At 36.5% G+C, this 17,155-nt stretch overlaps 1 long non-coding RNA gene and 1 other non-coding gene across 5 annotated transcripts in view; one reads left to right on the forward strand and one right to left on the reverse strand.

The window, feature by feature from the left end:
• LOC131921197 (uncharacterized) overlaps positions 1-17,155 on the reverse strand; it is a 108,194-nt gene that overhangs the window by 37,059 nt on the left and 53,980 nt on the right. Inside the window, exons 1-3 of one of the 4 annotated variants that reach the window (XR_009381892.1) lie at positions 13,681-13,890; positions 7,167-7,383; positions 1,134-1,218 (exon numbers count right to left, since the gene is read on the reverse strand). The exons of 1 other annotated variant lie outside the window; for it this stretch is intronic. This is a non-coding gene — a long non-coding RNA (uncharacterized LOC131921197). Of the gene's footprint in view, positions 1-1,027; positions 1,219-7,166; positions 7,384-13,680; positions 13,891-17,155 lie in introns of those variants that run through there. 2 more of the 4 variants (XR_009381891.1, XR_009381893.1) reach the window with 2 other exon arrangements.
• On the forward strand, positions 12,407-12,510 carry LOC131921368 (U6 spliceosomal RNA). Its single transcript, XR_009381982.1, has one exon. It is a non-coding gene; the product is annotated as a U6 spliceosomal RNA (small nuclear RNA).

A 17,155-nucleotide genomic window follows, 5' to 3' on the forward strand; every position in this document is an offset into this window, starting at 1 on the left:
ATCACCACAGCCATATGTAGAATTATTTTCAGATTAAAATTCTGATGAGAAGGTTAATCTCTAGGATACATAAGTAAGTTTTATTATTCACAACAAAATACCCAACCACCTAATGAGAAACTGAAAAGCCGTGATATTTTTCTAGAAATTATACATAAAATGTTAATATAGACATAAAAAGATGTTAAGTATCATTAACAATTTTTTAAAAAATGAAATCAAAGCTATAATAAGAAATCGATTCATACCCATAGAGGTAGATTGCTGTGGGATATTCTGTATGGCAAATGTGTTGCTAATTAGTCAATAAATAAAACACTGATTGGCCATTGGCTAGGCAGGAAGTGTAGGCGGGACAAGGAGGAGAATAAAGCTGGGAAGTGGAAGGCTGAGTTAGAGAGACACTGCCAGCCGCCACGATGAGAAACAGCGTGTGAAGATGCCGGTAAGCCACAAGCCACGTGGCAAGGTATAGATTTATAGAGATGGATTAATTTGAGCTGTAGGAACAGTTAGCAAAAAGCCTGCCACGGCCATACAGTTTGTAACCAATATAAGTCTCTGTCCTTACTTGGTTGGGTCTGAGCGGTTGTGGGACTGGCAGGTGAGAGAGATTTGTCCTGACTGTGGGCCAGGCAAGAAAAACTTAAGCAACAGTAGATGGAGGCTATCAGAAACAAACAAATAAAACTTAAAGCAAAGCAAATAATAAGAGTAGAGGAAGATGAGGAGACACCTGAAAGACATATGTACTATGGCTTCCAAACTCAATGGTTATTACTATATGAATTGTTAACACGGCTTGTTAGAAAGCCAAGAACATTGAGGGTTGGGTCTTGAAAAGACATCCACACTACCACATTCATGGCATCATTATTAATAATAGCCTTGAGACAGAAGCAACCTAAATGTCCACCAGAGATGACCATATAAAGGAAGCATGATATATTAATGCAGTGGGAAACTATTCAGATATAAAACCAGAAAAGCATGGATAAAGCTTCAGGACATAATTTAAGTGAAATACCTAAATGTGAGTTTGACAGGAGAGAAACAGGAGAAAGGCTCAGGTGTTCTTTTCTTGTCATTTTGGAGAAGTCTGGTGATAAGAAGCTCCCTTCTGCCTCACAAACCTGGTTGGGATAATTTTCCTTATGTTGAGTATCTGATGTGTTCAATGTCATGACAACAGGAGGCAGGAGCAGTAGACGCTCATGACTGGGGATAGAGGAAAAAAGACACTTTGCTACTAAATCTATAATAAGTGTGTACTTACAAACACAATTCAGAAAAAAAAACTTTTTAAAATTCTTTGCATATATTTAATACTGCTGAATTGTACCCGTAAAATGGCTATGGTTGTAAATTATCATATTTTAAGCATAATAAAAATGTGTTATATAATCCTTGCATATCATGAAGTGCTAATAATAGAGGTTCTGGAAATACTATGTTGGCATGAAACCAAGCTCGACTGTTTGTATTCAGCTGCTCTCTCCATTATTTGAGCTGCATGCCCCATGTTTCTCCTAGGTAATTGTCTCATGTATACTATTGGGAGCTACCTCACACACTTGATTTTCTAATCAAATTGGAATTTATCCAGCTCCCCAAAAATGTATCTTCAGATATCATCCACAGAAGGATATTGGATTTTTTTCAATGCATACATTTAAAAAAATTAAAGATGTTTGTCTTTAAAATTGTTGCTTTCCTTGGTTGAGGTTGAAGAACAATCACTAAATTCACAACAAACATGGAGATGAACCCATGAAAGATGCTTAAGCTAGTCTACAGCAATAGAAGAATCCAGCCTTTTTTAGGAAGACAGGATGACATAGGACTCAGCAGCATGTCTCGTATTAAGAAACCCTATTGTTAAAGTTTTGTTATAAAACAGAGGCATTGAGTAAATGAAAATAATAAAGAATAATAAGTCATTTTCAAGTAAGAAAATAAAAGCCCACAGCTGACATCCAGCTTCCCTGGAATTCTGGAGTATCTTGCTTCAAAGAAAACACTGAGTATATTAGGTCTAAACTGCCTGGTATCAGTAAGAAACATAGTTGGGCTCAGAACTCCCTGTATATGGACCTTATTCATCACTATCCATTTCTGTCAAGGTTAGCACTGTGCCAGAAATGCCAGACAAAGACATTGTCTACTCCAAAACTCACCTGATAACTCCAAATTTGAGTTATTTTTACACGAATGGGGGAAAATTCCAAAATGTATATAGAATCACAAAGTATGAAGTCAAAGCAGTTGTATTAAGCAGAGAACAGAACTGGACTGTTACACTAATTGATCTCAAAATATAATACAAAATTATGGCAACCAAAACAGCATGATACTGATAAAGCAGACTCATAGACCAAAAAAGAGAGCCCAGGAAAGATGTGAATACATTCATGGTGAACTGAATGTTTATAAGAGGGTCAGGAAGGCAACAGAGAAAGGAAGGTCTCTTCGAGAAGTGATGGGAAGACTATATATCTACAAGCAGAAGAATGAAATAGAACCCTTCTCTCCACATCTTACACAAAGTTAACTAAAACCTGATTAAATAGGAAAACTATAAAACAGGTAGGGGAAAACCTGAGAAAAAGATGTATTCTATTCGTCAATGTTTTAGTGCATACCATCCCACAATACCAGCAACAAAAGCAAAAAATAGAAACAGGGAATAGTGTCCAACATCTCTTGGACATCAACAAGAAATCTGAATTTTCCCCAGATACATAAAACAAAAAAGACTCTCAAGCTATGCATTGTTGTACGATTTCTCCTAGTGACTTTCTTTCTCCTGGTGGCATGCTATCTATCATAGACTTGTTACATAGACTATGGTCAACTTCTACCTTCATAGGGATACACTTAGCTCCACACTTACCAAGTTGTATACATTAATTTATACAGGTTTTGTGAGACAATCATACGTCATCTTATTTATTTATTTGTTTATTTATTTTTTTGGGTTTTTTTGAGACAGGGTTTCTCTGTGTAGCTTTGTGCCTTTCCTGGAACTCGCTTTGTAGACCAGGATGGCCTCGAACTCACAGAGATCCACCTGGCTCTGCCTCCCGAGTGCTGGGATTAAAGGCGTGCACCACCACTGCCAGGTTCATATGTCATTTTTAAAAACTGACTTATAAAACAACTAGAAACATTTATGAACATATGAAAAAAGAAATCTTGGAAGTATTCAGAAAGAAAATACTACTTACATGTGTAATAATAACCTGATTAGCACCAGAATTCTCAGCAGATATCTTATAGGAAAGAAGATAATAGAATGATACATTCATAGAGTTGAAATAAAATGATTTGTATCTAGATTTTTATATGGGGTTTAGACTATCATTTAAATGTGATGGCTCAGGGCAAATAAGAAGATCATGGGTTTTATAGGTATGAAAATGCTCTGTTTAATGATATAATTGAGAATACAGGCCACTAAACATTTATAAACCATAGCATTTACAACATTAAACAATGAGCCCCAATATAAACCATGTGCTTTGGATAACATGCAGGTCCATCCAGTATAACAAACACCATGTTCAGAGGTAGAGTTTCTATAAAGGATTATTTCTAAACACTGGGGAGAGGGTAATGGGAAAGCTGTATATTTTCTGTTCAGTTTTGCTGTGACTTTAATGCTGTTATGAAAAGTCTATTGAAATATGTAAAAGGGAAAGAAAAGTACTTTGGTATTCAAGAGGGATAATAGTTATTGTTTCTTAACTCCAACAAATTTGAGATTGGTGGATGCTGACAAGTAGTTAAAGGCAGCTTTCCTTTTAGTAAATATTCTCCATTCTACAGGGGAGCAGCTCCTGTGTGCTGTGTTCACAGCACTTCTTACTGAGGTTGCTGGTGCCTAGCACATCTTGGGTAGTTGATATAGTTGCTACATAAAAAAACAATTAATTTAATATATGCTACCAAATCATTCAGCAAATCCTTATGACATGTTCCTGTCATACTGACTGCTGCACCGGACTCAGGTACATGGGGGTCCTTGGAAGTTGTACAGGTGAGGATTGGACTCGAACAGCAGTTCACAGTTGTTCACTCCTACAGACCACCTCTCCCACTATAACACTTACTGTTATTTTAAAAATAAAATCACTTAATTGTAATGAACTCACAAATATAAACACCACAGAACTAGATTGAGGAAGCCATTCAAACAATCATTCAGTCCCAAACTATCTACCTCAGCAAACTGCTATGCAGTTCTGAAGTGATGGAGTTTCACTTGAGACTTTATACTTTTTTAGGATCCATTACATTCCAAAGAAAGCCTCTTCACAGATTTCAGAGCTATAAAACTACTGCATATGGTAACATTCTATATGGACACATGTTATTACATGTCTTCAAACTCATAGAATGCACAACCCTAAGAGTGATGCTGTTATAAATTACAGACATTATGTCACAATGATAAGTCCATATAGGTTGAATGTTTGTAACAAATCAATTGTTTTAGGTCAGGATACTGATAATGAGAAGTGCTGTGAAGTGGTCATTAGGTTATCTGTACTTTCTGCCCAATTTTTCTGTGAACTCTACAAGCATAAGGACCTGAATTTGATTCTCAGAATCAATGTTAAGCATGGCAAGGTTACACTTGCTTATAACCCCAATACTGGAGAAGCAAAGATCAGAAGCCTCCCAGGCTTGTTGGCAGGCTAACAATTTTAGCGAAGTTGGTGAGATCCAGGTGTGGAGAGAAGTCTGTTTCAAAGTGAAAATCACTTTCACTAAAGTGAAAATAATTTAAAGAAAACATCTGCTATCATCTGCTGTCCTCCACAGATACACAGACCTATAAACAATATTTCTATTTTATTTTCTAGTGCATCAAAGACGTAAGAGGTTGGAAATACAGAGTCTTTGCCTAGTGTGCACAAGGTCCTGAGTTTCATCCCTAGGATCCCATAAACCAGGTGGCATGGCAGATACCTGTAATCCCAGTACTGGGAAGGTAGATGCAGGAAGATCAGTTCAAGGATATCCTCAGATACATAGTTAATTAAAAGTAAGCCTAGAACACATGATCATGTACATAGGTGTAGCTATAGATAGATAGTTATGTCATCATTTGAAAAGCCAATGACATACATCTTTCTGTCTTCCAAGTATTTGATTCTTTTATTTTTACTATTATTTGATTAATTGTTTTATTTTACATCCCAATGACTGCAGCTTCTGCTTTCTCCTACCCTCCCATTCCCTACTTCCTCTCTGTGCCCCATCCACTCCTCCTCTGTTTCTGTTCCAAAAGGGCATCAGCCCCCCCACAATGGGTATCAACAAAGCATGGCATATCAAGTTGCAGTATGGCTAAGCACTTCCCCTTGTATTAAGGGTGGGCAAAACCATCCATTAGGAGGAATATGTTCCCAAGAGCCAGCCAAAACATTAGAGACAGACCCTGCTCCCACTGTTAGGAACCCCACAAGTACACCAGCCTACACAACTGTTATATATATGTAGAGTATTTGATTCTTAAGCAAGTTTTGATATTGTTGCTCTCTATACAAATTGTATCTTAAATATAAATACTTCCAGTAATTCTGTCACTGTTAGAATATATTATCCCTTTTGACATAAAATCTATAGCCTAAAAATAAATGCTTTAGGCTTTGTGGTAGATCAAAGTGTACACGAGCTTATGGTTTTAGGTCAAAGTAAAGTTCCCAGAATCTAGTAGGTGTTTTGAGTTTCAAAGATTCCGAATAGCATGCTCAGCCAAAGAATGTCTAAAAATGCCTCCAAAGGGAAAGCATAAGGAAAGTCCCCAAGACAGCAGACAGGAGTATTCGGGACTATGTCAGCAATGACCAGCTCAAGCTTCCTGAAGTCTCATCCAGCAATGCAGGCATTTGATCTGAGGATGGAGAACAGAATTTTGAATTTTGAGTTAGATTCACTCATTTTTTTATACATTATTGGAGAAGAAATAGAAATTCCAATTTGAAGGAAACGTGGCAGCTAAGATGTGTTAGGTTTCTTCAGCTGGATTTGTCTCAATTTCCTTTTTAGTCAAATGTACAGATACCTTCTCGTAATGAACCATAGGCCCTCAAAAATACAGAAGACAATTATGTACCGGTGGGGTAAGCAACTCTTGATTACTTGAGCACTGATGTTCAAAGAGTCACTCTGGCTATTTTACTAAGCTGCTTGGTGGTAAGAGGCATTTTAGGGCCATAATTGGGTGTCATGGTGATGAAGAAGAAAAGGGCTTGAGGGAAGCTCAGCATTTCTCTGCAGAGAATGTCTTCGTAAATAACACAAAATACCAAAGTGCAACAGTCTCTGACTTTTGATATGGTTCCTGATGCATTTAAAGTTCAAGTGCAAAGAGAGAACTAAGATGTCTTTCTAGACTCCGCGTTCTCAAATGTCAAAGATTTTGCACCCTGCCTCTCAGCATGGGGGCAAAATGTGTTTTTTCCGTGTCTGTAGACATTTTTGATCACCTGAAAGAGATAACTGACTTCTATAGGTAGAATACAGGGGTGCTGGTAAAAAAAAATATTGCAAGATGCAGGACAGTCCCTCACAATGAAGTGTTAGCCAGTTTTTAACAGTGTCTTATTTGACAAGTTCTGTTCTAGACCAATGTCTCCACATGAGGAAGTATACATCTAAAGGACAGCCAGGCAGGGCAGATCCATGTCTCACAACTGGAAAGAAGCAAGACACTCCCTCTCTGTCTCAGAGACACAATGGATTTGTCTCTGATAAAACAAACAATCAAATAACAGGGATTATGTGAGTCTTTAAGAAACCCATCCCCCCAAAAGACACTGTATCACCCAACTGACCATTAATCTTATAGGGATGCTAAACCTCATTGCTTTTTATTTGTGAAAACAAACAAACAAATACCAAGAAAAAAAATGTGCTCTGATTTTAGATTTCAGGAAAGACAAGCAGTTATAAGCTTTATAAACTACATATCCCACAAGAAACAGAACTCTAGATGCAGGAGCCTTATTCTGGGATAAAAATAAAGCTCATATGAGCCTTGGAGAACTCGAATCACCCACTCTTTGGCACCTAAAATTTCACTTGGTCTAACAGCATCTGTAGTGTGTTTTTTCAAATGCTAGTCAGATTTCATTGTTCCCGTGCTTAAAACTCACCAGTGGCATCTCGTTGCCTTCCCAGAAAAAGCGCTTACTTTTCTCAGTGCCTGGCAAGTGCCTACTAGATCAGGCTTTTCTAGCCTTCTTAAGTTGCTTTCAGCTCTTCTGCCTTTTGTCTCAGCCTCAAGACTTTAAATCGATTCTTCCCTCTAAGGGAAACATGAGTCCTCCAAGAAATGGTGTGCGTTATTTCTTTCTCATCACTCATTCAGACCTTGATAAAAAAAAAAAAAAAGTCCCATTTTCAGAAGAAAGAGTTATCCCACTTAAAATCACCCCTGGGAATGGAGAAATAGCTCAGGAGTTAAGGATGCTTACTGCTCTTGCAGAGAACCTGGGTTCAGTTCCTGGTATGAATATGGTGGCTCAAAACTACCTATAAATCCAATTCCAGGAGATCAAATGCAATCTTCTGGCCTTCTTGGGTGCCTGCACACATACATGGTGCACAAACATGCATGTAGGCAAACATACACACACATAAATATAAAAAATTAAATCTTTAAATTCACCCATATGATTACTTATCACAATCATCAATTTCCTTTATAACACTGGCAAAATATGACTAAATGAGTCATTATTCACCTGTTGAGTTTTTCCCTTCATTAGAGTGTAATTTCATGGAGGAGAGTGGTGCTTCTTTCTTGTTCAGAAATTCGCAGTATCAAGAGCAGCCTATGGTGCTTGGCGTAACTCAGAACCAGTGAAGTCAATAGTCACCATGAAACGAATGGAAGAAGCTTTAACACAGAAGTATCAAATATTGTGAATGAAGTGTGGGGCTTTGAAGAAACTCTATTTCCAAAACAAAAATAATAAAAAATTAAGGATTCCTTTATCAGGATGTACATCTAGTCAATTCTGAAATGACAATTTAACCCAAGCAGTATTGAACTTAGAATAACAAAAAGTAAAGGGGATATAGAAATAGCTTAGTTGGTAAAATGTTTGACTTGCAAGCAAGAAGACCTGAGTTTGATTCTCAGAACCCATATTAATTACAATGGCATGGTGACATGCATAAATTCATAAGGCCTCTGCAGGGAAGCAGAGGCAGGCAGATCATTGGGACTTGTTGGCCAACCAGAAAGTCTATTTGACAAATTCCAGGACAGTGAGAGACAGCATCTCAAAAAAAAAAACAAACAAACAAACAAAAAAAAAACCAAAATGAATATAAATCCTGAGGAACACTTGAAGTTGTCCTCTAACCACACACATTCATGTGTACCTGTACACATGTGTGTGACTGTACACACATGTACACATAGGCACATACATGAACCCACACACATCCATGCACACACAGTCAGTGTTTCTGCCACACTCAATAATCTTGTTGCTTAACTTTCTCCTTAGTAAACTGGGCTAACACAAATATTTATGACATAAAATCATTAGGATTAAGGTGGGTATTAAGTGCAAGCATCTTACATTAAACCATTCCATCGAGAGTTCAATAATTACAGAATTATAAGTTGTGATTTATTAATGGCCTATTATTTGATATCATTTAATTATCATCAATAGCAAATGTAAACAATAAAATTTTGTGGAATTATATGGGCATATTTGCTGTAAGCAGGGATACTATGAAAATCATGGCCTATCACAGCAGGAGAGAACAGAAACATGAGTTGCTGGAGCTTGTGAAAGGAAGAGGGTGGTTGAATCACACTTCTATCCCAGGGATTGTTGTCTATAAATGCACAAAAGTCAGGACAATGGTGGTGTTGGTTGTCAACAGCAAAGAAATGAAGATACTGATCTTGTAAAACATTCCAGCAAACACAACAACTAAAAGCCATAGCTGGCTATATTTTTGTCACACACACACACACACACACACACACACACACACACACACACACTTCAGAGAAAAGATGGAAGTAAAAAATTTTGCAAATGTTTAAAATATAAAATAACTCTGTTATGTCTAGTTTCTGTCTAGTTATGTCTGAGGTTTCCAATTATTGATATGTGTTGAAATGGCTTGTCTACTCTGCTTCTTTCTGCATCTGATTTACTCTCTTCTCCCACATTGCTTTCCCCTTTTCTCCATCCCTTTCTATTTCTAGGTCTTTTTCATTTCTTGTCTCTGACATTTAGAGTACAGTATGTTCTCACATGGTTTCCATGGGGAGTTACTAAAGTGAAAGCCACATTCCATTTCTAGAAGCATTTCTAACATGAGTTTCATGGCTTGTTATGATTAAAATAATTAAACTTCATTTGCTTGAAAATAGTCATGGGAATGTAAGCATCTCCTACCAGGTTGTAAACAAGTCAAGACTCATGGCATCCTGTGCTTGCTCACCATGCCTGTGTGCTGAGTATAATGATGGCATATTCACAGTGTCTAATAAAAGATTAAGTTGACATCAAATGGATAACTAGTATTTAGTTATTGTCAAACTATAGGCATGTTTTACATAATGATATGGGGTTTGCTTGTCAAGAGAAATTCACCACAAGAGGATTCTATTATGTGACTTGATTGGACATATTTGCACAGACTTGAGATTGAATAAAACACAAGAGAAAATGAAGGGAAATGGGAAACACCAAGATGCATGAGGTTGCCCTCTTTCTAAAGGTATAACAGTAAACAGTTGTTAATAAATAGAAGCAATACAGTTTATAAGACACATGGTAGAGAAATATATATGCCAGTATTATTGTTATTATTTTATATCGTATATCAATAAGCATATTCATATATGTTATGTTTTTTACAAGATTGGCAATGTACTAGGTTTGATTATATCAACAACGCCACAAACACATGGCTAACCTGTTGTGCTACAACATGGTGATGTTACTAGGAGATAGAAATCTTCCAGTTGTATAATGGCATTACTACTATCATATATGTGGACTGTCAATGCCAAATATACATTAATAACTGTAGTATTCACAAAATCTCAAGAAAATAATCTGGGAAAGAGAAACTGTAGATATGATGGAAATAGAAGTAAGTGTCTGCACTGAAATCTTCATATGCAATGTTTAGAAAGGCACTTGAGATAGCAGTGGAAAATCTAAAGTAAAGTGAGTGTAGTCTGCACCAATCTTCAGAGAGAAGCAATAAGATAATGAAGGGCAGAGTATAAGATTTTCAGTTGCTTTGCAGTTTGCATATGACAGGCACATCCTGCAACCTAGAATTACCCTCTAATTGGTTACCTTGGTGACTGTACTACACCTATTTAGAGAGAGAGGAAGGAGAATATTTTCTTCAACTTTGCTCAGAAGAGCAAAAACAACTTTTTAAAAACCCACTTTAAACACTCTAGAAAAATAAAATGTGGTTGATTAGCACAATGCAGTATTTGACAGCAGTAAAAGTAAGTAGACTATAGCTACATGTCAGCATGAAGGATTTCTACAATAAAGTCAATGAGCTAGTTAAATTTTAAAAGGTGCAGAGAGTGAAACCATTCATGTAAAATATAACACAAATGAAGGTAGATTTTATATGTTAATGAACCTTCAATTTGGGGAAGTTTTATTTTCACAGTTTTTTTTTTTAAAAAAAAATTTCTGAACAAGATGTTTTATTCTAAGTAGTGTGTAATTTGAGATTAACCATAAATACCTTAGCTTTAAGATGATGAAGAAAAGCTAGAGAGAAAATACTTTCCAATGATGCATATGTTTGGTTAGTGCAATGTATACATTTACTAATTTTATTAAGCAAAAACAGAAGTAAACTATTGAGAAGATAGACATGAGCTCCCTCTTTCAAGCAGGTCAGTCTCTGCCTGCTTTAGTAGCTGTTGCTGGTCTCCAGTTAAGCTAGTGACCTCAGACAGAACTCATTCTTTCCCTGCATCTGGATAGGTTGACTATAAATCCAACACCACTGTAACAAATAAGCTTTTTGTAGTGTAGTAAAATGAATGATTCCACGTATCAGGAATTACAAATACACTAATCTGTCCACACTATACATAAAATATGCCTCATTTTTGCATTTCATGTGTACTTGTGTATATACAAGTTTGTATGAGTGCATGTGCATGTGCATGTGTGTGTGGATGCTGGGGTAACTTCAAGTGTCATCTTCTGGAACTACATCCACTTCTTGAGGTAGGTTATCCCATTGTCCTGGAGCTTTCCAGTTAAGCTCTACAGGTTGACCAGCAAGCCCCAGAGATCTTCCTGTCTCCACTGCCCCTTTTCTGAGATTACAGACCCATGTCACATGCTCGACATTTTTGCACTGGGTTTGGGGATTGAACTCAGGTCCTCATATTTATAAGGCAAGCACTTTCCTGACTAAGCTATCACCGTGGATTTCCTTTTTTTTTGCCTTTGATTTTGTTTTTTTAATTGTGTGATTTTCATAATGAAGAGTCTCGGGACATACAAACAGCCTATATACAAACTATTTCTAGAAACAGGATATACATTAGAAGTACAAACATTTTGATATGTGAGTTTCTAGTCAGCAGGAAAGGAGATATGAGGGACTGGGGACCTTAACTGAATTTGCAATATTTCATTTTCTATTTTAAAAATGGTTTGATGCACATATGGCAAAATGTTAACATCTGTTGAATTTTAGTGATGGCACATAAATGTTTGGATTATTTTTGTAGTTTTCTACATACTTGAAGTTTCTTATAATTAAAAAATAATGCTATTAATAGGAAATGTGAAATTTATTCATATTAAAATATAAATTACAATTTATAATTAAATGGTCACATTTTGTTTGAGTCATTTGTCCCAACATCTTAATATTTCTAATTTTAAGCATCCAGAAATAAGCTAGATAATATGCTAAGTTCTACAAGTCTTTCTTTTTTTTTAATATTTTTCCTGCTTCTAAATATCCTATTTCTCCATGTACTATTTATGTTTTGAAGGATAAAATCTTGTCATGAGACAGGGTGAATTTTATATTCAATGAACTCTACAGTGTATCCATCAATCAACTGGTCAAATATCTACTGAGCTCATATTATGTGCTAAAGTGATACAAAGACTTGGAAGCTGACTTCATGGAGCTTATAGTGAAGTAAAGAGAAGAGTCGACAAATAAACCAGAACATAGGTGAATATTAATTATGCATTGTGAAAATACTCTGGAAGGAGATTGGGTGTTGGAGACCATCAGCAAATTGGGAGTGGTACTTCATAAATGTCTGTAGCAGCAATTGACTGACATTCAGTGATCTTAATAGGTGACAAGGACTTGACGATAAAAAGCATGGACCAATGATTGACTTGCTTCTGCAAGAGGTGTATGAAAATTGGGACAATACAGAGAAGATTAGCATAGCATCTGTGCAAGAACAATACACAAGATCATGAATTTTGATATTTAGAAAGGCCCAAAGAAAGTATGGTATTAGAGATGCCAAGAAAGTTCTTCAGGTGTCTGTGAAGAGAGCAATGGCTGATGCTATTACTCCTGAGAAGACAGCATCTAAGCAAATGATGGGGGTGATTTATGAGCTTTCTCCTTAGCATTTCTGTTCAACATTTTGGTGGAAAATGCTAAATTGGTGGATTGGATTTCTAATTGAAGATCCACCTGTAACTCTAAACCATAAAACATGAACAATATTTGACCAGTGTTGAAATAATACATCAAAATAAAAGAAATATATTGAACTTGGAAGACTTGGGAGTACAAGTGTCATGATAAAAATTAGAAAATCAATTATCAGAGCTACTGTGAAGTGTAAGAGAAAGTTATGTATTTAATTATTATGGTACTGGTTTTGAGATGCTATTAAAATATCAGTCACTGTGGTTGAAATACAAATATTAGTCACTAGAAAAGCATACACATGTTAAATACAAATGAAGTGGTCTTTTATGTGTAAAAATAGAAAAATAAGCAGAATAATATTGACTAAAAGAGTAAGTTGTTAAAATACATCTGATTTAGACAATATAAAATAGTTTACAGAAAGTATAAAAATATAAAGCATTTGTATACACTGGTCTGGTGTTGTGGATACAAACACTAACTGACAAAATGTGCACATAAACACACCCAATATAAGACAGTGGTTAGCGGGGAAGGTAGGTAAAAAGGAAGCCAAATAGAAGAATCTGCCAGAGAGCCACTGATTTTACTCTAACAATGAAAAGGAGGAAAGAGGAGCTTGCTTGCAGGACTTAGCAGCTTAACCAGTGTACAGGCTTGAGTTCCACCCAAGAAGCAAGGAGTCAATATTCAGTTTCCATACCCAACCCTTTAATGCCCAACCTTCACAACTATTCATGGAATTGTCTGCTAATTTCACTGCTGGAAATGTCAAAGACTCCCTGCACTTGTTTGACAGTAAGCAGTTCGCCATAGCAGTTGCAGTCCTGTGGCTTGCCTTCTTTCCATTTTCTAGTCTATATGGTTCTGTCACATTTCGAGAACCCTCATTTGATGCTGGAAGCTTAGATGTAAGTTCTTCAAGCCTCCAATATACAGAAGCAAGGTCAAAGGCTAGGGAGTCTCCACGCTGAGACTCTCTGAGTACTTCATTTTATTTACCTCTTGGAAAAAACCAGAGTTGTTACCATTTTCTCATTGAGTCACTCCAGAAGCCAGTAGTAGGGTGATCAGGGACAGTATCAGGGCTATTATTTAGGAAGAAGCATGAATTATTTCCAAACTCAAATGTCTGCAATAAGACCAGGTGGATTCAAGAATGAAGAGGAACAGCTGGTCAGTACTGGTGTGTAGCCAAGCTACACAGTATCTGGGAAAAAAAAGAAACAGATTTGTTTCCATGCTCATTAGGAAATTCCATTTGGAGCTTCAGAAGCTGCCCATGGTGATAAGAAACCTAAAAATTGTTTTCTTTTACAATCTATAATAAGCAGAATTTATATAATTAACCTCAAAGGTTTTCATTTGTTTGGCTTAGGCACTACAATTTCATTGTGCAGGGGTCTTATTTTCTGGCTCATTTATTTGGCCATTTCACTTCCACTTTTATCTTCCTTGCAGCATTCCTGAGTGCAAGAGAACATTACTGCATACTTGTCATTAAATAATGTTAGCTAATACTTCAAAGTCACCTCATGCTAAATGAAAATCACCCTTTCAAGGTCTTGCATAGAGGGGTGGGGGAGGGATCAATCGGCAATGTGCATTTTTGAAAGCTGTTACAGGATCAAGAAACTCTTCATCTGTGGTAAATATTAACAAGAAAACTATATGTTCCTGGACCAGGAGTCTAGAAGTGTAGGAACTATGTCGTCTTCGATTCCTATAAAAAAGCAAGTCTAGAACTCTGGGCTACAGTCATCAAAAGTGGTCCAAATCTTTCAGCGTGCCCTGTAGTTCTATACTTTGGCATATTATATTGTAAAGATCTCTTTCTGAGTACAGTCATTACAAAGACAGCAAATGTGATCAGTATGAGGTTTGAATCACAGCTTGCTTAATTTTGAATCGGTGTCATGACTGGAGTTATGGACTAGACTATAAAGAGATAAATGTTATATTGTGTAGTGCTGGCTTACTGAAGTCATCCCTGCCAAAGTCATCACAGGCCAGCTAGCAGCCAGACAACTACCTTCTTAACTTCTAAGGGCTGAGACATCATAGCCAAACAATTTAAATGACCTGTATCTAATATAGACATGACTGAATCCAGCTCAATTTAACTAAAATATATAGCCACGTGAACTAAATACACTGCCAAATTTTCTGTTGTGACAGCAGACAACTACTTGTGGTTAAATGCATTCTGCTTGAAAACCTTAGCAAATGGTGCTAGCCAAGGTTAATTGTGTGTGTGTGTGCACATATGTGTGCACATGCCTGTATGTGAGTGTGTTATGTGTTTTATTTCAAAATTATTCTATCATTGAATTTGTCATGGCACCATTTCAAAAATAAATGAAATCACTTCATTTTAATTAACTCACAAATAAAAGCATCACAAAGTTAGTTTAAGGAAGTGACTTAGACATTCTCCCAGTCCCAAAGACTGGGACAGCTTAGTGAACTTCCACACAACTATAAAGTTAACCACACTTTAAAGATACTAATTTTGGAAGGGCATCTATATCTGTCACTATATTTGCAATGAATTTTTAGTACATGATTTGAATTGTCATGATCTTTTAGGAAACCATGAAAGTAGCATCCTTCTTTGTGAAATATAGGTGGAAATGTTTAATGTAGAGAACTTAAAATTAAAATAGTAGGTTTTAAAAACATAGTAAAAGTTATTTTCTGCCTATTCTTATTTAATTCCCATGTCATACTTCTCATTTATTCACAAAGGAATGTTAAGAAATACACCTTAGTTTTACCCTGACAAAAGACATTACTTTGAATCTATCACTTTTATTTTTAATGACCAAGCTCATAACAGACAAATATTGTGACTTAGTGACTGTCTATCCTTTGACATATAAAGTTTGTCTACACAGTTTTTTTAATAAGACTTGAAATAATTTGAATAATTTACAAATTAACAAAATTCTTCATATAAAAATTGTAAAACTTACCAAAAAGTGAATATTTTGATTATATATTATAAAAAGTTATAATGTCAAGGTACTAATAAGATATAAGTTGAAGATATAAGCCATATGATGAAGTTGCTATGTAAAGCATGACAGTGCTTTGAGATGGATTACAGGTGAGGTCACTGAACCACACGCAGGCATTGCTGAAGATGAAAGTTATAAAGCCACACAGACACTGTACTCCTGCATCTGCCTACACCAAAGCTAATGCACCTTACTTAAATGATTGCCCAAAACCCCAGGAGAACATTTTCACCTGAAAATAATTTAAAAATTTAAAGATAACTGATGCATAGGGTATATATATATATATATATATATATATATATATATATATATATATATATAAAGCATGAAAAAGCAAGGTAGCATGACTCTCTCAAAGACAAACAGTAACTATGGAACACAACCAAAAGAAACGGAGTTAACAGGTTTTAAGAAGGACCTTACTCCCATAGCATTTGTACTACCACTGCACCCACAGTCATAACTTCAAAGGTTTCTATTGCAGCTCCCAGGGTTCATTGCTAGGTGAGATTGATAATTACTTTCTTTTACCTCTGGTAGTTTGAATAGCACCTTTCAGCAACTATATGAATACTAGTCAGTAAATGTGAAGCTTCCAAGTGAGTACCAACTTGATTTCTCCATGTTCTATAAGTGAGTATGTGATGTCATCAGAAGCAGGGTCTTACTGTCAGGTAGTGGTGGTTAACCAATAGCATTGGTAATAGCCTGCAATATTTGGGGTGCCTATGGGATCACTTTGACCAACAACTTGAATTTGCAGAGACTGTGACATCATGCACAAGACCTGTACAATACTGAGCCAGGTAAAATTCCAGCATGAGAAGGGAAAGTCAGCACAAAGTCCCACTGCTGGCCATAGAGCCTCTTGCAGATGAGAGCTGGAAGGAGAGGGAAAGCCCATTTTCTTTAATGGAATGACACTAGGTATATCAGCCACATTCCAGGGTACACCCATGGTCAATACAAATCAGACTTATGGTAATTTGAATGAGAATGGCCTCCACAGGGTTGAATATTTGGTCCCCAATTAATGGAATAGTTTGGGAAGGATTGTGATGGTTAGCCTTGTTGGAAGAGGCCTGTGGTTAGGGCAGGCTTGAAGTTTCAGAGGGTGAGTTCCTCTCCCTGTGTGTTCTCTGCCTCCTGCTTGCAGCTATAGATGTGAGCAATCACCTGCTGCTGTACCTTCATTCTACCATCCTAGATTCTAACCTCAGGATCCACAAGCTCAGTTAGGTGCTGTAGTTTGTAAGTTGTCATGGTCTTGGTCTTTTAGCACAGCCATAGAAAAGTAACAAATATAAAATGGTACTAGGGTATGGACTGTTGCTGTTACAGACCACATCATGTGCCTTTTTTTTTTTTTGAAAGAATGTGGAAGACTTTGGGACTTTGGACTAGAAAAACTGTTGCCTGTTGTAAGCAGAGATTAATGGGTCATCTTAACAGCA

Source organism: Peromyscus eremicus, chromosome 10 (assembly GCF_949786415.1).
Source record: "Peromyscus eremicus chromosome 10, PerEre_H2_v1, whole genome shotgun sequence".
In the NCBI taxonomy this organism is placed as follows: domain Eukaryota; kingdom Metazoa; phylum Chordata; class Mammalia; order Rodentia; family Cricetidae; genus Peromyscus; species Peromyscus eremicus.